Below are 21,000 nucleotides of genomic sequence, written 5' to 3'. Positions count from 1 at the left end.
AAAAAAAAAAAAAAAACTTTAAGCCTTTGACGTTGGCTTGAATGTCTTATAACTTGAAGGTAAATTTTGGTTGATATGATCCTTCACTTTTTTAATTTTGTTTTCTCGAGTTGGACTCTCATTCTGCCACCTGAGTTGAAATGCAGTGGCATGCTCACCACTACTGCAGCCTTAATGTGCTGAGCTCAGGCAATCCTTCTACCTCAGCCTTTCAAGTAGCTGGAACTATAGGTGCGTGCCACCACACCTGGCTAATTTCTTATTTATTATAGAGGTGAGGTCTCACCAGACTGCCCAGGCTGGTCTCAAACCCCCGGGCTCAGGCAATCCTCTCACATTTGCATCCCAAAGTACAGGATTATAGGCATGAGCCAGTGTGTCCAGCCTCCTCACTTATTTTCAAGAACTTCATGGATAAGCAAGATTCCAGCTTGACAGTTCTTTATTCTTATCTTCTATATATTAGACACCCAAGAGTTTATGAGTAATTTTTAAAACTCTTGGTTATAGCGGACCTTGAACATCCATCGTAATACTATAAAAAAAGGACTAACAGTGGTGGGAAACTATGGGGGGGAGGGGAAGGGAGGTGGGATTAACGGTAGTCAATATCTGTCTGGGAACGGGGAGACACCCCTTATCAACAAGGGTGCCTGAATGAAGCATATTTGTATACCTAACCCTTAATCCCTTAACTGTACCCCACAATATCAAAATAAAAAAATATTGATATATTAAAAAAATAAAATCTTGGTTGTTACTATTCACATCTGCTTGCCTCAAAACATAAATTCTTTCAAACAATTTTTAAATAATTGCTATCTTTGTAAAAATCCTAAGCAGTCACAAAGTACTGAACAAATGTTTAATTATAAAATAGTATATTTACAGCCGAGTACAGTGGTTCACACATATAATGCCAGCATGCTGGGAGGCCAAGGCAAGAGGATTGCTTGAGCCCAGGAATTCAAGACCAACCTAGGCAACATAGCAAGACCTTGTCTCTAGAAAAAATAAAAAATAAAAAATAATTAGAAGGTATGATGATGCACGCCTGTAGTTCTAGCTACCTGGGAGGCTGAAGCAGGAGGCTGAGGCTGTGTGGAGCTGTGATCCTGACACAGCTCTCCGGCATGGGCCACAGAGTGAGACCCCAACTCAAAAAAATAAATAAAATAAAACAGTATATTTAAAAGCATATGATTTATTAAATTTCATATTAAATTAATAAAACTATGTTAAAAGTTGCAAATCCATCACATTTACATTTAAAGTTCCTATACAAGCATCACAAAATCAGCTAAGACATTGATGTGAGCAAACTAACTCCTGGACACAGAAATGTCAACACCAGAATTCGTCTGCTGAGTCATATCTAAATGTTCACAGCTTTTCTTTGCTCTTCTAGTCTATCTTCATGTTTTTGTTGTTGTTGTTTTACTTATCCCTACAGAACCACAATTTATGTTCCATAGTTTACACAGTTGATTTTGCCTACTTTGGCAAATTGGAAAGAAGGAGCATGGAAACATACCCTTCCCCAATCATAACTCTTCTGCTGTTTTTCTAAATGTTCACTCTGGACAAGAGGTCCATTGGGTCACAAGTTTCATACTCTGAAGAGGGAAAGTGACAAGGCCTTAAAGGTTAAGAAGCCCAGGAGATCACATCCAATTGGCTCAGACTGCTCAGCAAAAGGAGGTAAGAGAATCTTCTGAGACGAAGAGGAGGCAGAGGCAGAGGCAGAAGTGGAGCTTGGAAAGGTTTTACAAGTTTGGAATAGACATGGGGTGGAAAGGAAGAGAGAGAGACTGGACACAGATAAATAAAAGCACAGACATCTATATTAAGGGTCACATGAAACACTTCTCAAAACTTCTAACCCACTGTGCAACGCCTGGTTGCAAACAAAGCCCAAATGATGTCACTGCACAGCTTAAAATCCTTCAGTGGCTCCCCACAGCCCTTAGGATGAAGTTTACACCTTAATGTGGCATGTTAGACCCTTACCTCCCTGGTTTCTGCATACCAATCCCATCATATTCTACATGCTAACCAGCCTGGTTGGTGAGGAGTTTTCCAAAAAGTTGCTTAACCTTCGGGCTACTCCACATGCTGTGCCCCCCAGCCAGAGCACTATCCTTGCCCATAGTAGGGATGTGTAATTATTCTCTTAAAGTGAGAATATGTAAGATAGAATCCAGAAGTCACAACTAAGATACTAGGGGAAAAAATGTTTTGCAAGTTTATAGCTTGAAATAACATACTGTGGTATGAGTTATAAACTAAGATGCAGAGCTACTGGCTGGACTGTTCGGAGGCCAACCTCACCTGCTCTCAAGATTAGAGTTCACAGGCTGGGCTCCATGTCTCAACCTGTAATCCCAGCACTTTGGGAGACCAAGGCAAGTGATTGCCTAAGCCTGTGGGTTCGAGACCAGCCAGGGCAACCTGGTGAGATCTCATCTCTACAATAAATAAAAAAAATTAGCAGGGCTTGGTAGTGCGTGCCTGAAGGTTAAGGTGGAAGGATCGCCAAAGTCCAGCTGGGGTGGCCATGAGTGTGCCACTCACTGCACTCCAGCCTGGGTGACAGAGTGAGACTTCAACTCAAAAAAAAAAACTAAAAAGATTAGAGTTCCCCTTTAATTCAACTCATCAGAAATATAAATCCTGGCATTTTCCACTCAAAAGCCATCTTCAATGCACTATAAGAACAACCAAGGGCTGGGAAATAAAATATCTTATTTCATGGTCCTGTTAACAAAAAGATAAATCATTTTAATATAATTAAACTGTTCTCACCATTCAAAACATTATCATTTAAGCTAAATGCTTATTTTTTAAAATCTAGGAAGAAAGTAGTTTACCCAGATTCTTCCCAAGTCCTTAGACTCATATGCAGTGTCTTCTGGAAAATGTTAAAAAAAAAAAAAGTGGTTGGGGGTACAGGGTGGAGGAGTTTTAGCCTTAGGCCAGTGACTGAATGGTAGGTTAAAGCTGTGGTCAGATAATAAGTAAGATGACAGAAAGAGATAGTGCGGCAGATAGAGAGGAGGGCCAAGAAGAAAGCCTGCTATTGAGATCAGGAGGAAAAACCAGCAAAGGCAACTCAAGATATCCAGAATGACTCACCTTCTAGAAGGAAAATTCAATAATTCCATCTGCCTGACTGTTATATTTCTCTTTGGAATTAATATACTATTATTCTGATAAATCTGCTTTACACAGTATCCATATTTCCTAGCAAAAAACTTGGCATATTGTATGCCCTCAAATACTAATTGGTACACTGAGAAACATAAACTCCCCTTTAAGCACTAATCTAGAACTATCTGTATCCAGATGTCTTCAAAAGAGCAGTATGTTTTCTAATTCCTCCACTCCTGCTGCTCCTGACAACACTGCGGCTGAATTTTCCAATTATAACTGGTACCATTACCAGGCGGCTTTTGTAGCAGGAAACCTGGGCCACTGCTAAACAGTTCATTTTGTCCACCTTTCATTCTACTCCAATACGGTTGACATCTGGCCATATTTAATCTTCTCTGAGACTGGGCATCCAACAGTGAGACCTACAAGATGACCTACCCTAAAAGACAAGGTTCTCAGTGGCCAGTCACAGCCATACAGCCCACATGGCTACTCCACGTGGCAGCCATCTCTACCAAGTGCTGTAAAGACTAGATGTGGTAGTCTTTCTTTTTCAAGAGACTCATCTATGCCAGCTCTCTGTCATGAACCTCTTTCCCTTTCATACTTTTGCAAATAAACAGTTTAAAAAAAAAAAAAGGACTAGATGTGGAGGGAAAAGGCTTTAATTTGGAAAAATTCTGTATGAAGAGGCAATTCAACATCCTCGTTAATAGCATAGGTGTCAAGTCAGAAGAACCTGGGACACCCAGCTCTAATAGTGATAGATGTGTGAAATGGTGAAACTTAAACTCTCTGAGTCTCAAGTTCCCCATCAATAAAAGTGGCATAATAAAAATTTATCTCATTCAGTTGCTGTGATGAACCATTTCTATGTTTGTAAGTCATTCAGTACACTGTAAATGTTCCAGAACTGCTTGTTGAAATTATGATTACTGGTCAGGCACAGTGGCTCACGTCTGTAATCCCAGCACTTTGGGAGGCCAAGGTGTTTGAAACCAGGCATTTGAGATCAGCCTGGGAAACATAGTGAGACCTCATCTCTACAAAAATAAGAAAATTAGCCAGGGGTGGTGGCACATGCCTGTAGTCCCAGCTACTCGGGAGGATGAGGCGTAAGGATCACCAAAGCCCAGGAAGTCAATGCTGTGGTGAGCCATGATCAAGCCGCTATACTCCAGCTAGGCAACCGAATGAGATTCCGACTCCAAAAAAAAAGACAAAGAAAGTATGATTGTTATTGTTTGTAAGTGACAACTGAGTATCCTGTGGGCAAATGCATCTATATAGCTACACTTCTTCCTCCACACTGACACAATACAATAGGCCGGTGGCCACAGAGAACACAGTACTTCTTGGATTTATAATATACCAGGGTGAAGATAGAAGAAGAGCCAAGCCGGGCTCAGTGGCTCAACCTGAATCCCACGCCTTTGGGAGGCTGAGGTGAGTAGATTGCCTGAGCCCGCGGGTTCAAGACCTGCCTGGGCAGCGAGACCTCATCTCTATAATAAGTCAAAAAATCAGCCGGGCATGGTAGCGCATGCCTGTAATTCCGGCTACTCGGAAGGCTGAGGCGGAAGGATCGCTGGAGCCCAGCAGGTCAAGGCTGCGGTGGCCGGGAGTGGCCACTGCACTCCAGTCTAGGTGACAGAGTGAGACTCCAACTCAAAAAAAAAAGAAGAGCCAAAAGGGAAGGAGAGTTGATGGAGTCTGAAGGTTTTTAAGGACAGGAGCTGAAAGTAGACTTCCTTATGATGTTCTCCGCCACCCTCTATTAATTCAGAGAAAGAATCATGGTGGAATAACATGAGGAAACAGTGCCCATAAGAGCTACAGTACCACAAGAGGACATACTCCAGTGGCTGGAAGAAGGGGCAAAAGATGACCTGGCTATGTGACCACAGGCAGGTCACCTGGTCACTCTGGTTCTTTTTCCTGTATTTGTAAAACTGGAGGTAACCACACATGCCTTAGAGAGTTGCTATTAAGAATAAATATGGCCCAGCTTAGTGGCTCAGCCTGTAATCCCAGCACTTTGAGAGGCCAAGGCGAGTGGACTGCCTGAGCCCGTGAGTTCAAGACCAGCCCAGGCAACTTGGCGAGACCTAGTCTCTACAATAAATCAAAAATTAGCCAGGCATGGTAACACGTGCCTGTAGTTCTAGCTACTTGGAAGGCTGAGGCAGAAGGATCACTGAAGCCCAGCAGTCGATGCTGAGGTGGCTGTGAGCATGCCACTGCACTCCAGCCTGGGTGACAGAGTAAGACTTCAACTCAAAAACAAAAAACAAACAAAACAAAGAATAAATATGATATCCAAAACACCAGTTCCTGGTGTTAAATAATGTCTGGTCCCCTTATGTTTCTTCCATAAATTATAGTTTGCACTTCTTGGACCATTCTACATAGCCACATCTAGTCTGACACCACTCAGTGTAGATGGTTGTCATGTGGAGTAGTCACACAGGGATGTACGGCTGTGACCAGTCTCCGAATACCTTGTCATGTAGAGTAGGTCAGCTCACAAGTGTCACTGTAGGGTGCCCAGTCCCAAGGAAGACTAAATGTGGCCAGATCTCAACAATGTTAGAGTGACAAGTAGAGTAAGTGAACTTTTCAGCAGACAAATAAGAACTTTATACCCTTTGACCCTCTGAGAGGTTCCAGGAATGACAGCAATAAGCGCCATAGCTGCCCTTGGGTCATATTCCATGTATAACTGTCTGGTAGAGGCCAATCCCCCTCAAATTCAGAACTGAAATTGAATTTTAATTTTTCCCTCCAAAACCAGATACTCTTAACCTCCTTTCACTTGTGTTCCTTTGGGTTTCTTATTAACAGCACCACTTTCTCCAGTCACCCAGGCTAAAAACCAATGATATACTTTTCATTTCTTTACCAACTAATTTTCTTTAGCACCCATCATATCTATTTCAGGAACAACCATCATAGCTGTTAACTGCATACTTAACTATGTGCCAGGCACTGCATGACCTATGGATTCTCTCCCTTTGTCCTTACTGCAACTCTATGAGGGGCAGTGCAATCATTCAAATATTAGAACTGGCAGGATAGGGATGAAGAGAGACACACCCCTGAGCTCATCTTCACAAGAGGAAAATGCTTTGCCTCCAAGGAGAAAACATTTGTGTGGTACTTACAGTCTCCAAAGTCTTTAACGGTCATCATCAGTGAGACAGGCATCATAGCAATTATTATCTCTGACTTAAAATTGAGAAAAGCTCCCTCCGAGTCAGTGCAGGCCACTGTCTTCTTGACTTCATATACCTCTGCCTGTTTATACCTAGAGCTGGTGGCAAAAGGGCCCTATCTGTGCCCACATGTGAAAGAAGCAAAGGAGTTTCTGTGGCATTACCAACATCTCTTGTCTGACCCAAGCAAGAGAAAGTGTGTGTCATGAAGATACTCAAGTAGCTCCATGAAGGGGTCCACACAGTGAAGAATGGAGGTCCTCTGCCAACTATTATGTGAGTAGCCATCTCAGAAATAGATCCTTTAGTCCGCTCAGCCTTCTGAAGACGACAGCCCTAACTCTCATGACTATAGTTTCATGAGACCCTGGGCCTCACCACCCAGGTAAACTGCTCCAAGACTCCCAACTGTGAGGTAATTGACTGGACATTGCCTCTTTTCCTTGTATTTGGCTTCTTTCTGTCCCTCCCCCAGGGAGCAGCCCCTGACCAAGGCTGGTCACTGTGGGAAATGCATATTCCCTATAACAAATCACAGGGTATGGGGTGCAGGTAATTGGAGAGAGTTGAGTACAATGTGGGCGGCACCCTTAATCAATATAATTGCAAACACTGTATAAGAATCTGAATAATTTACTTGCTTGATTATAAAACTGCCTGCTGTGCTGTCCAAAAGGATACTTTCTTCACCAACTGGCCACCATCGGTGCCTCTTGTAAGGTCTAACAAACCAGAGCCTTTCCCTGCTGGACCTCTAGGTGACTTCCTTGGAATAAAGAACCTTATGCACAAACCCTCTCAGATTTAGGGTTGCCACATAACATCAACTTATTCCTGAGATAATGTTTGTTATCTCAAGTGCTAAATTGGGAAGTAATTTGTTACACAACAATAGAGAACTAATACCAACCCAAACGTGTAACATATGAAGCCTGAGGGTCTTCAACGTGAAGAAGGTGAAGAACTGGGATGCCTAGCGAATTAATGAATTCCCTTTTAGTAACAAGCTCAGATGCGGAATTATCAAGCAGAGATATTACAGAAGGGATGCATGCATTGGACAGAAATTTGTAGACATCCCCTCAGATTACATCCAACCACAAAATCCAACAAATTTAATTGTTCCAAAGTTCTCCCTAGTCTCAATGTACACACCATTATCAAAAATGCCAGAATAGAATAGTTGATAAGCTGACAAAAATCCATGCAAAGCCTCCTTGAAATAATTCATTCCTTTTGATAGAGAACGGCCTCCCATTTCCCACGGCAAACTGGCTCACCTATCCAGCAAACCCCAACAAAGTTTATCTCAATTAACTACCACAAGGGTCCCCAATCCCAGGGACCCCAATCTACGGACCTGTGGTCCACAGCCTGTTAAGAACCTGGCAGCACAGGATGTGAGCAGCAGTTGAGCTCCGTCTTTTGGCAGATCCATGTGGCATTAGAATCTCAAAGGAGCACGTGCCAGGGTTCTAGGTTGCAAGCTCCTTATGAGACTCTAATGTGACCCCCACTCCTATTTCCCTACTCTCTCCATGGAAAAACTGTCCTCCACAAAACCGGTCCCTGATGCCAAAAAAGTTGGAAGCCATTGAACTATGGGATCCCAGTCTTCTCACCCTACCTGGGGGAAGAGTTCCAGCAGAGCCCAGATGAAGAGGAAGCCTGAATAACCTGTTTGATCCCTTGACTGAAACTGAGAAACTCTCACTCTTAAGGCACTGGCTTCTCAGTATTTCTGGTGTATACATAACAGATAGAGAAATACATGCACATTTAAAACTAAAGCTGAAGTTTCAGAAAACAATGCTCACCATTACAACATGCAAGGCATTTTGGCCTCATATAGTTCTCCCTCATTAAAGAAAAAAAAAGTTGATGGGAAATCTCATGTCTCCAAAAAAACTAAAAAAAAAAAAAAAAATTATCCAGGTGTATACCTATAGTCTTAGCTACTTGGGAGGCTAAGGTGAAAGGATCACCTGAGCCTAAGAGGCTGAGGCTGACAAGAGCTGTAATCCTTGGGATGATGCCACTGCACACCAGCCTGGGCAAAAGAGTGAGACCCTGACTCAAAATAAATAAACAAACAAACATAAATAACAGTTAGTCAAAATCTACAACACAAAACATGGTTTGAAAAATAAACCCTAAGACATACTCCTGAACACTCAGAAGGTCCTGAAATCCTCCTAGTTAGAGACAAAAAATAAATAAAAAATAAAAAATTCCCCTCAACCCCAATCATGTCTAAATACTTAGATCTACTTCACCCGCATCTATAAAATACAAATTAAGTGCTGGGGCTTCCACCTATCAAGACCGACCTCAGGCAGTTTCTATTCAAATGAAAATAATTATCCAGGCCCCTAAATTCTCCTTCTAGTCCCTACAGGACAAACAACTCCGGCTAAAGCTCCCTTATCACTCTTAACCAACAGTGGCTCAAAGGCAAAATTTCAATCTTGTGCAATTTTTTTTTTTTTTTGAAAGGAAGTAAGACGGCAGCAAAACAAAGCATCAGCAAAAACTAAATTTGCTTGAATAAAGACCAGTTAAATACATTTTTGTACTTCCTCAAAATGGACCACACTTGGCTGTTAAAAAGAGTAAAATCAATCTAGAGAGACAGTAAGTAGATTAGGGGTTGCCTGGGGGTAGGGATGTGCAGCGATTCTAAAATTGGATTGTGGTGATAGTTGCATGGCTCTGTACATGCACCAAAAACACTGCAATGCACACTTAAAACAAGAGAATTACTAGAAGAAAGGGAACGGCGACAGCAGGATGCTGCCAGGGTGAAGGTGGGGTGAGAGGGACACAACCCAGTAAGGATACCTGATCTCAAACCAGGCAACGTGGGGACCAAAGGGAGGCCCAAGCTTTGCCTTATGATGACCGCTTGTATACCTAATCCTGAATTTTTACCCCACATCTCTCAAATAAAACTTTTTTTAAAACCAAGTGAATTTTATGGTAAGTTACATGGTATTACTTATGGCAAATAATATCTCAACTCAGCTGGTTTGTATTTTTTTAAAGGAAAATAGCTATATGTGTTAAATTTAAAATAACTAAGACATGTTAGTTAAAACAAGCAAAGTACAGAATAATGTGTATGACATGACATATTTGGATTTTTTTTTTCTTTCTTTCATTAGAGTTGCACTCTGTAACCCAGGCTGGAGTACAGTGGCACAATCATGGTTCACTGCAACCTTGAACTCCTGGGCTCAGGCAACACTTCCTCCTCAGCATTTCAAGAAGATGGAACTACAGGCACAGACCACCACACCCAGCTAATTTTTTTTTTTTTCTTTTGGTAGAGAAAAGGTCTCAACTATGTTGCCCAGGCTGATCTCAAACTCCTAGACTCAAGCAATCCTCTGACCTCCTTAGCTTCCCAAAGTGCTAGAATTACAGGCATGAACTACCATGCCTAGCCTCTATTTGAATCTTTTAAATGATTCTACATATTGCCTAGATATTTCTGAAACGGCACCCAGAGGCTAATTGTGACAGCTGAGGTTGACTTTTAATTGCATACCCCTTTGTACTGTTTGGATTCATTTACCTTGAACATGTATTACTTTTCATAAGTACAAAAATAAGCTGGGCCTCAGATTTAGGACTCCTATCGTAGTACCAAGTTTATAATGGTGCTAATATCGTCCTTTGTGGGGAAGAGAGACTGGTCCCTCAGAATTTAAATATTTCGTCAAGTGCGGTGGCTCACGTCTATAATCCCAGCACTTTGGGAGGCAGAGGCAAGAGGATTGCCTGAGCCCAGGAGTTTGAGACCAGCCTGGGCAACTTGGTGAGACATCATCTCTACAATAAATCAAAAAATTAGCTGGGCATGGCGGTACATGCCTGGGGTTCCAGTTACTTGGAAGGCTGAGGTAGAAGGATCTCCTGAGCCTAGCAGTTCAAGGCTGCAGTGGTTATAAACAGGCCTAGGGGACAGAGGGAGACTCCAACTCAAAAAAAAAAAAAAAAGAATTTAAATATTTCTCAGTAGAAGACTACGTCAAAAGGTATCTTTTTTGACAGTAAGATGCCAAGTAACAAAATCTTCCATCTGAAACCTGATTGCGTAAAACCCAACAGGAATAAAATGTGAATGTCTTCAAAGGAAAACAGGGTTTCATAAGATTTAGTCGCCTGCTTCCACAGATGCTCGAACAAAACTCACAGTGGTTTATGCTTTGCAATTATAAATCTGGAAAGGCATTAGACATATCTGAGCACAGGATATATGCATCTAGGGAACTGAAAAATAAAAAAAAGTAACAAATGCAAAAAGCAAAAATTGAACCCAAAACGTCAGCTGAAAATCACACTCCCAAAGCCTGCAGCCAGACCTTGGACAACTGCCCAGATCGAGACCTGGGTTCTACCATCTTGCTTTCCCTCATTTCTTGGCTTTTGTTACCTGACTGGGCTCTGTATCTTGCTCCTCAAGGACACAGGCACTCCAAATATTAAGCACTGATAGTTCAGTGAATCCTCCCTGCCCTCCTTAAGCCCACTCTGTCATCACATGACTTCTTGATTTTCAAGGCCAAGGTAACCACAATGTAGCCCATAAAAAATACTAGCATTTCCAACTTTCAATGAGCCTCCTACCTGACCTTCATCCAGGATCATTTGCAGCCCTGCCCACCCAGAACCTCCAGGTTCTCCTTCCTCCCACACCTCCAGTGACAAGGAAGCAACCATCTCAGTCACCCCACTGAGCATCCCTGGCACTGGAGTTCTACCCCCAATGCTGCACCCCCACCTATTTGTGCCATTTGGATTATTCCACCTATCAGATTCAGCACTCAGTCACTTGTATTGACTGAATGCCTGCCATGTCTAGGACCCTGGCGGGGAGGAGAGAAATGGGGGCATTTTTGTAGTAATAATTAGGACAGTGTTTTGTTTTCAACAGTATCTTTGAGACATAATTCACATAGCATAAAATTCACCCTTTACGTAGAGCTCAATTCAGTGGCTCTTAGTATATCCACAGAGTTGTGCAACCATCACCCCCGTTTAATTTTCATTACTCCAAAAGAAACTCAAACCTATCAGTCGTCTAGGACAGTACTTTTATGAAAAAAAAAATTGTTTTTCAGAGTTTCAGACTTGCAAACTTTTGGAACATTTAAAATTATAAACTGCCCATGTTATCCTAAAACTGTACAGTAGGTGGTCTAGATTAATATAGTTAGTAATTGCCCACTACTGGGTATATGCAACTTCAAGGGCAGGGGTAAAGATTTCCCTTGGGGAAAAATTCAGCACAACTATGAAAATAACAAGCAACATTAACAGGGGTCTACATTCAGAAAGCACCTCCCCAGCTTACAAAATGCACTCAAATACTATAGCTATCAATACTATATTACACCCTTAAAATTTTGTTAAGAGGATAGAGCTCATGGTAAGTGTTATCACTATAAATTTTTTTTTTACTATTTAGGAGGCTGAGGCATAAAGATCACCTGAGCCCAGGAGGTCAAGGCTACAGTGAGCCATGATCGTGCCACTGTACTCCAGCCTGGGTGACAATGAGACCCTATCTCAAAAAAATTTTTGTTTTAAATACAATTCTCCCAAATGTCTCAACAGGTATACAAGGGGGAGCCTGAAGACTCTGGGGAGTAGGGGGAGTCTGACTACCAGTCACCCAGGCAGGGTCCCCTGCCCATCTCTTCCGATTATCGATTATCTGGGATAAGCAGCAAACCAGCTCAATAAGCAGGCTCTGTGTTACCATTAAGCAATTCCAATTTCATATCTGACAGGGGGAAAAAAAGAAAAGAATCTCATTTATGCTGTCAACACAACAAAACATGCCTTTGTTTTATGCCGAGGCCCTGGAGACTTCTTTTCAGCACCAGCCCAGCTATGATACACAGACTCCAGTTCCATGCCCTGTGTGAACGGCATTCTCTTTTTTAGTGGTGAGAACGTGAGCCCTTACTAAAGCCCACGTCCTGGGGTCTCCTGAGATCACCCCCAAAAGTGAGGTGTAGCACCTCACCGACAAGGAGATTTGTCTGTGCCTTGCCCAAGTGCCTGAGAAGGGTAGGTTGGAGTTAAAACCTTTTAATTAAAATGAGGTAAAATTCTAATTACTCGACAATTGTCTTTAGAACAACAACCTTTCCGACTCATCAAGTCTTATTATAAACTCAACCACTGGGAAAACCTGCTTCTTCTTGTTAACTAGAGAAAACAGCTTGCTATTTCCAGAAACATTAACTCCTTTTTTCAGATACAAAATAGTATTTAATAGGTTTGTTTATTAGTCTCTAAACCGTTAAAGGCCTGAAAGAGATTAACCAACTTTTGAAAAGTAATCCATTGTAAGTAACAATGGTTAAGGCTTCCTTGTAGCCACAGAAAACCCCAAAGGGCAAGATACATCACTGACTGATGTGCAAATTAACACTGACTTGGACACAAACACAACTCCCACATGTAATCTGTTTTTATATGAATTGGTTGCATGTGGTAACAACTCCTAAATAGTTATAGTACCGCATAAACAAAATGGTTAGCTGCACTGCACTCCAGAAATCACACATTTCCACCACCCTCCACCCCTGAGCCACTCAACAGGAAAAAGTTGGGGGGAGAGGGAGGGTGGTCAACACTGCCCAACTAACTAGCAGGGTCACTCAGATTCAACTGTAGCCCCAATATTCTCTAGAAGTTCCATCATCCTGGCAGGACGAACAGACCAGCAGAGGCATTTTCAGGGACAATACAACGTGTGTGTGTATGTGTGTGTGTGTGTGTGTAGAAAGAGGATCAATCACAGCAACCCATGGCATTATGAGGTAGGGGTGAAACCACACCACCTCAATGTGAGCAATGCCTGGACCATTTCTTTAGAACACAAGCTCCACCTCCTCACAAACCTGACACTGCTCTCCAGCAAACCGTAATCTCTAAACTCTCATACCTGTAATCTGTTCCTCTGTGCATGTATCACTTGCTACCTTTCTAACTTCCCTAACTAGACGAAGCCGCTTGAAAGTAATTCCACATCACACTCATACACCTCAGAACTCACGACAAATCAGCATCCATTTCACCTCCCAGCATCATTCCTAATCCCTAAATTCCAGCTTTAGAGGCCCTGTACCCTTTCCGTACACTACACACCAGATCATCTCTATGGTCCCTAGAGTCACTGGAATTCACACCTCTGTGAAGGCTTCTACCGCATGTAGTAACTAGGTTGGGCTGTGTGACCAGTAGAATAATACAGCTCTTGGGTTCTCTTTCATTTGCTCTGAGAGAATCCATGTTGTGAGCAGCCTTAATGTGAGAGGTCCATGGATTGGGGAACTGGCATCTCATGCCAAGTGAGCTTGAAAGCAGATTCTCCAGCCCTGGCCCCACAGCTTTACTGAGACTTCCCTAACTAGAACTGTCAGCTGGCCAGTCCCAGATTCCTGACCTGCACAAGCAAGGTGAGATAACAAATGTTTGGGTTTTTAATTAAGCTTCTAAGCTTTGGAGTAATAAGTCATGTGGACATAAATACTAAGACAATCACCACGCCAACTTTATCTGGAATGTTCTCCCCAGGCCCATCTACCAAAATTCTCAAAGTTGAGATCCAAGGAAAGTGGCTTATCTTTTATGAAAATGCCTTGAGATTGATCCCACGCAGCAGAATGAATTCCTCCTATCTCTTGACTCAAATTGCATGGGTTAGTCTTGAACAGCAATGTTCTGTCATGAGTTGCAGCTAAGGCCCACACACCTACCTCCCACACTAGCCATGAGGCCCCAGGGCACAGATAAGGTCTCTATCATCTCATTGAGAGCAGCTATCCTAGTCACATCAGGGATTTTCAATCATCCCACCCTGTGAACAGGGAAAACTAGAAAGTGATACTGTCAGGCATTAAGTTGGAGTTGGGGCTGGTCCCCAGGAATAAAGACTTGATTAACTGTGGAGAAGCCTTTTTTACTTGGGAACCACATCAGGAAAATGAGGAGGGACAGAGAAAGAGGGAGAAAAAAAGTACAGACTGGTTCTGGGTGAAACTCGTCCTTCCCCTGCCCTACCACATTTCCCCTTGCAGTCCCATAAGAAAAGAGGAAGGAGGAATCACTCGAAGAAACACCACCGCAGTGACAATGCTAACTGTTATACCCAGAATCCAGCAAGAGCTTGGGCCTCTGTATCTACGTTCATGCACATCCTCGGGAACCTTACAAGGGTGCACACACTCAAAGGGGAAGTAAAGTAAAGACAGGCAGTTCACAAGTCAACAGGGCAACATCTCCATGTCAGCTACAATGGCTTCAAGTAGCTGGCGGCAGTGGTCACAGGGCATGAGCTTGGGAATCAAACAGATGGGGGTTTGCATCTTGACTCCACTATGAACCACAAGAACTAGGAAGAAAGCTTCTACTCCCTGGGCCCCCAGATCTCTCCTCTGCAAATTACTACAAGTTACTATGACAGCTATTGAAAAAATGAAATGAGTTCCACCTAGGAGTTTGTGTGAAACACTCAGAACAGTGTTTGTCAAATGTTTCACATCCTTTCACCTTCTCTTTCAGTGGCTGTACACAGAATGGGAAAGTCTAAGCTCTAATATGAGGACCCAAAGTCAAGTTATCTCTATTTGTCTTTATTACTACAAATCTCAAGAGGCTCCTCAAATTCACTTACAAACTTATTGTATGGCCCCAATTAAAGTTTGGCTTCTTTGAAACATATATTTCTCTTTGACCAGAACTCACTAAAATTTGGCAAGGCAGGCACTGGCAAGTGGGCTCATTACACACCCTATATAATATATTGTAGCTAACTCATAGCATACACTGCCTATCTATACCTTTCTCAGGTGCAGGAGGCATGGATTCATTTTTTTTTCCAGCTTCACAGTTTAGCACAATATCCATCACTTTAAAGGTAACCAACTGATTTAAAACAACCAAAATTATCATTTCTAGAACTTACTAATAGTATCACACAACCCATAGTATGACATAATCCAGGGGAATAAGAAAGTAGAAACAATGAAAAACTTTTGTTATGATTCTAGCCAGGTGCAGTGGCTCACACGTGTAATCCCAGCACTTTCCGAGGCAGAGGCAAGAGAATTGCCTGAGCCCAGAAGTTTGAGACCAGGCTAGGCAACTTGGCGAGATCTCTTCTCTACAATAAATCAAAAAACTAGACAGGCATGGTGACACATGCCTGTATTTCCACCTACTTGGAAGGCTGAGGTAGAAGGATCGCCTGAGCCCAGCAGGTTGAGTTTGCAGTAGTCATGAGATTGCCACTGCACTCTAGCCTGGGCGACACAGTGAGATTCCGATTTAAAAAAAAAAATTTTTTTTTTAAGATTCTAGTACACTTCACTGTATTAGACATCAAAGCAGACAAAGAAGAAAAATACTTTTTTAAAATGTTATTTTATGTTCTTGTAACATTCATGAAGCCTCGGCAACATAGTGAGACCTCATTTCTAAAAAAAAAATCAAAAAGTTACTCAGGCATGGTCGCACACACACCTGTAGTCCCAGTTAGTCAGGAAACTGAGGCAGAAGGGTCTCCTGGGACCAAAACTCAGGAGGCTGAGGCAGAAAGATCACCTGAGTCAAGAAAGTTGAGGATGCAATGAGCTGTGATCGTGCCACGGCAGTCTAGCCTGAGCAACAGAGTGAGATCCTGACTCAAAAATAAACAAATAAATAAATTCATTAAATATAAAGATTGATATATTAACCAATCACAAAAATCACATTAGTTCATCTGTTGGTTAATCTGTAAGGTGAAATCCGTGTAAAAGATTCCAAAATTTAAATTTTATATGACAAATTTTGTAATCAGCTTTTTAAAATGTTCAAGGTATAGTCAGAATTGAGCATTCATATTTCTTCCAAGTAATCTTTCTCAAACAAAAATTTTGTAATATTTTGTAATATTACATACATTGTAACATTGTGTTCTTTTACCTACTATGAAGAATATTAGGATAATCTTATGAACAATTAGTAACACTAACATTACATGTTAATTTTATCAAATTATGAGGCTAAGATTCTGAAATGGAAGCCAAATTCTGACTAAAATAAAACAGTGCTTTAAAAAGTACTGAGCAGTTAAAAATGTCAGACATATTACAATATGGGAGACCGCAAAGCATCTGATCGGTATTCATCAGAACCAGCAGGGCACTTCGAGCTGCAGCTGAATGACCTTTGCTCCCGCTCCTGTTTCTGAAGGGCCTGTCTTGGACACACAGTGGAGACTATCACCCACCTCTCCACACAGCAACTGCGGCAAGCCACCCAGCGTTCCTACATTAAGTGTTTAGTAGGTTTCAGAACAGTGGTCTTCTTGGGGAAGTTCAAGGGAGGCCCACACAACTCACAGCACCCCCCACTTCAAAAATATCTTTTCTATCGGATTCACTGAGATAAACCCAGAAAGGGAGTGGCCACCACCAGTTCTCTGGGGCAGACAGGTGTTGGATTATCCCTTGTACATGGCTTCTTCTTGTGTCCGTATTTTTCACGGCGTTCGGCATCCATTTTGACCAAACTTAAGGATTCTCTAAATCTTTAGGACATCTCATTCTCCTTAGCATCTCATCCAGTAAGTTATAACAATAACAAAAAAGAATCTAATAACGCTTAGTATCTATTTAAAACCTAATAAGCCCCTTATATCTTGGCTGTGTGGAAAGAATTAAAATTGCACTGAGTTATCCTGTGGGTTATTTGTTAATTTGCTTCTATATACCACATGAGGATCCACATGAGCGACTCAGCTGAAGCACTCCTGAAGGGTCAATCTCGATCTGGGAAGGGCTGGTGTTAAAAACCAGTGCAGGACCAGGCGCCATAGTTCACGCCTGGCATCCCAGAACTTTGAGAGGCCACTTGAGCCCAGGAGTTCAAGTCAGTCCGGGCAACAGAGCGAGACCTTATCTCAGGAAAAAAAAAAGTTTAAAAAAATCAATGTAAATTTTGTCGTCATTCAGAAAGGTATTTCCCACATCCCAGGGCAGAAGCACAAAAGTAGGTAACAGATATTAAGGTTTCCTTATAAGAGAAAAGATTTCTTTGCTTTCCTCTTGTCCCACTTGAACAGTTAAATGAAAAGCAGATTCTCTCAGGAAGCTCAAAGATACAACATCAATCTTGTTTAAGCCCAGTCCGTGGTCAAAGTGACAAATCCACGGACAGATATGGATGGCAAGTGACCACAGGGCAGGCATGGCAGCTGCACCACAAAAGGTGGAACACATTTTCATGGGAAAGTCACTTGTCTGCTGTCAAAGAAGCAGGACTATTGGAAAGCCACAGAAATGCAAGAGCACCTTCCCGGCTTCTCTTTATCCAGGGCAAGCTCAGTGCTGGGCACACAGCAGGAGCTCCAAGACTGGGAATGAGTGACAGTTAAGAATCAGGAGAGGATCATGTGACTCCATGTTTTCCAAAGCTTTGGGTCCCTCCCCTACTTTAGGGAAGTGAATCTCCTCTCTTTTTCTCTCTTCTTTCTCATTTACTTTCTGAATATACTATATTTTCTAATCTAAAAAAAAAAGAATCAGGAGAACTGTCCTTTCCTCAGAAGAACTGCACACACCAGGTCCCCTCCCCCCCGCCCACATCATGATTAGATAGGAGCAACAACAATGGTATGACAAAGTCGGTAACACCGACATCAAATCTTTTATTCAAGGAATGACTGAGTTTCTCTCCAACCGAGGATAACTCTAGACAACATCAACATTTTCACTTGACTGAGGCAAAAGGAGAAAAGAAAATTTCCCAAAATGAAACCTAAAAGGAATGCCCTTTATTCTGAGATAATAATGTTCTTGATTTTTTGTGTGTGAGTGGGAAGGATGTTAAAATCTCATATTTATAAAAACATGGTGGCTTTTTGTTGATTAGTTTTAATGACTTGGCAAAACAAGGAGCTGACAACCCAGTATGAATTCTCCCTATGCCTAGGCTTTTTTTTTTGGTGGGGGGGGTCAGGGTCTCACTCTGTTGCTCAGGCTAGAGTGCAGTGGCACAATCACAGTTCACCACAACCTCAAACTCCTGGGCTCAAGTCATCCTCCTGCCTCAAGCTCCTGAGTAGCTGGAATTATAGGCATATGCCACCACACCTGGCTAATGTTAGCATTTTTTGTAGAGAGGAAGTCTCACTATGTGGCACAGGTTGGTCTCAAACTCCTGAGCTCAAGCGATCCGCCAGCCTCAGCCTCCCAAATTGCTGGGATTACAGGCATGAGTCACTGTGCCTGGTCTCCATGTGCCTAATTTTTACTTTACCATTCCATTAACTCCAAAACACCAAGAATGGTAGTGCTAGGACGTAACACCCACTTGCCCTGCTATAGCTCACCTATGGCCGCAGCCCTCCCTCATACCTGCCAAACTCACCTAACACACATCACTGCCCAGGTCAGAACAAAAAAAGAGGACAAACTAGTTTAGAAGGTGGAGATAATAAAGAATGCTGCATTTGGTTATACATCTGTGGAGTCTGACATGAGGCAAGAACACCCAGACTGCAAAAGTCTAGTGCTGACTTCACATACAAAAATAAAATAAAATAAATTTGGGCCAAGAAGTTTACCTAAGAAGACCCAAGAAGTTTACCTAAGTGAGTTATTATTGCTGAGGGCAATTCTTATTCATCAGGTGTGCTGGTAAGGTGGGGGGGGCGGGGGAGCAGCAGACTATCACTGTTTTAGGAAGTCTTTTAAAAGATTTAGAAAGGAAAAACCCATTCAGGTCCCTTCCCGTTGCCAGGAGCTTTCCTGTCTTCTAAATAAAGTCCTGCTTATTCAAAAAAAAAAAAGAAAAAAAATTTAGAAAAAATGGCCAGCAGCCCAAAGCCCATTTCAGCTTGAATTTATAAAGGGATCAGTGAGAGTATTTTGTGATTTTTCTAGCAACTTCAGTTTAGCCCCAGATTAGGAAGCAAATAAGACAAACTACCCAAGGCTGGGTACTTATGTGGTAAACATCGTAGGGTCAGGGTGCCATTATCAATCAGAGAAAAAATGAAGTTAAAAATGCACATGCTCGGCAATTTCACTTCTCTATTACCCTAGACAAACATGCTTGCATAAAGGAAGGATATACAAAGTTGTTCAATTCAGCATTTGTTTATAATGGTTAACAAAAAAATACTAGAATGAACCAAATGTCTATTACTAAGAAATTCAATTAAGGCACACTTATACCCCCAGTCACAAAAATGAAATGGTCAATATGTACTAGCACACAAAGCTCTCCATGACACAGCACTGATGAAAAAGACAGAAACACACAGCATGATAGCATTTGCTTTTTTTCAAAGGCACACACACACAAAATCAATTCTATACGATGCTCCCAAATAGGGTTCCTGAACCAGCAATGCTAAAAATGCAAATTCTCCGGCCTCATCCCAGACCTACTGAATCAGAACTCTGTGGGTGGAGTCAGCAATCTGTGTTTTAACAAGTCCTCTGAAGGCTTGTTTTAACAAGCTTGAGAACCCCTGGTCTACATGAGCAGACATACAGAACACTAAGAAAAGGTTGGACAAAATTTGCACCAACTGAGGTCCCTGAACTACCTTTATCTATATTCTTTTGACTTTTAAAAAAAAATCTTAACAAGGAGAGTACTCGTATATTCCTGCATTGCTCCTGTAAGTTAAAAGCAACTTTTTTTTAGATATTGCAGGGGCTAGGGAGGGACCTGGGGAAATAGTTCACCACACAATACGGTGATGGAACAGAATGAGGCTCCCTGAGAGCTGCTGACACACTTGAGGTCACGGAAGCACAAAAAACAAGTCTAGTAGGAATTTTACCCCAGATCTCTCCACAGAATTCAGCTGGTAATACTGGTGTCTCCCGAGGAGAGAGTGCATGACAAACGGTCAACTCTAGTGAGAAGGACAGCTCGCTACCAAAGAATGAAAAAGAACAATGCAAACCTTGTTTTGGAAAAGCTAGACTCTTAGAAAGTCTTTTGTTGTCCTGTTTTGTTGATTCTTTAGCACTACACACTGCAGAGGCCAACCGGCTCCCAGCCCCCACTGTCATCCTTACAGTTCCTGAGGCTGTTTAGCAGGGTAACAGGGCAAAGGCCACAAGAAAGGGAGCTTTGAGATGGAAGCAATAAATCGTGGTGAGGACAGCCAGCCACTAACCCTCTAAGCCCTGATCAAGACCCTTCAAGGCAACGGGGTCTGGAAACACACACACATACACACCCCGTCTGGAAACACACACACACACACACACACACACACACACACACACACACACACACACACCCCCCGTACCTTATTTCCCATTAACTTCATCGTCAGAAATAAAAAATGCCACAAGTGCGGTCAGGAAATCACTTTTTCCTTTTTTTTTCTTTCTTTTATTTTTTTTTTCTGGTACAGGCTCTCGCTCTCTTGTTCTCACTCTCTTGCCCAGGCTGGAGTGCAGTGGTACAATCATAGCTCGCTGTAGCCTCAAACTCCTGGGGTTTTGTTTGTTTGTTTGTTTGTTTGTTTGAGTTGGAGTCTCACTCTGTCACCCAGACTAGAGTGCAGTGGCCGCTCCCAGCCACCGCAGCCTCACCTGCT

Source organism: Carlito syrichta, unplaced genomic scaffold (assembly GCF_000164805.1).
Source record: "Carlito syrichta isolate Samal-C Ts95f unplaced genomic scaffold, Tarsius_syrichta-2.0.1 Scaffold304514, whole genome shotgun sequence".
In the NCBI taxonomy this organism is placed as follows: Eukaryota; Metazoa; Chordata; class Mammalia; order Primates; family Tarsiidae; genus Carlito; species Carlito syrichta.
Note: the sequence above shows the minus strand (reverse complement) of the source record.